We start from the raw sequence: 933 nt of genomic DNA, 5'->3' as shown, positions 1-933 counted from the left end.
ATAGCCTGGAGGGCTAGGGCAGGGTCCTCCAGAAGGCAGTGTATGCTTTGACTCAGCGTCCAATATATGGTACAGTTTCTCTTATAGCCAGGATTCATGGGTCCAGGAATCAAGGGGTGGAAGTGGGAATGATTCCACTCACTATCACCCCTAGTGACCCTCTACGAAAATTTTTGCTTCCTGTACCCTCGACTTTGCACTCTACTGGCTTGGATGTTTTGGTTCCAGAAGAGGGAGTGCTTCTGCCAGGAGAGACAATAAACATTCCATTGAACTGGAAGCTAAGACTTCCCCCTGGACACTTTGGGCTTCTGATGCCCTTAACTCAGCAGGCTAAGAAAGGAATAACAGTATTAGGAGAGGTGATTGACCCATACTACCAGGGGGAAATTGGATTTGTTCTCCACAATGGAGGTTATGAAGATTATATCTGGAAGGCAGGAGATTCCTTAGGACGACTTTTGGTGTTACCATGTCCTGTGATTAAGGTCAATGGGAAACTGCAACAACCCAATCCAGACAGGACAACAAATGGCCCAGACCCTTCAGGGATGAAAGTATGGATCACTCCTCCAGCGAAAAAAGCCAAGACTTGCAGAGGTGTTTGATGATGGTGGAGGAAATACAGAATGGGTCGTAGAGGAAGGAAGTTACAAATACCAACTTAGGCCACGTGACCAGTTACAGAAACGTGGATTGTAATTGACATGAGTATTTTTGTCCTGTTTGGTTAAGAATAGGCTTGTGCATGTATACACATATGTTAAGCAGATACTTGAGTTATTCTTTTTTGAATATGTAATCGAGATGTAAGTGGTTAAGTGTTGTGAACCCATATGATTATATTGGTTTATGAGACACTAAAGGACTAAGCATTCCTTGAAGACCTTATCACCTACTCTAAGATATATAATGCATTGGTCATTGTATGAT

This window comes from Nannospalax galili, unplaced genomic scaffold (genome assembly GCF_000622305.1).
Source record: "Nannospalax galili isolate Female #2095 unplaced genomic scaffold, S.galili_v1.0 scaffold210, whole genome shotgun sequence".
In the NCBI taxonomy this organism is placed as follows: domain Eukaryota; kingdom Metazoa; phylum Chordata; class Mammalia; order Rodentia; family Spalacidae; genus Nannospalax; species Nannospalax galili.
This window is presented reverse-complemented; position numbering follows the sequence as displayed.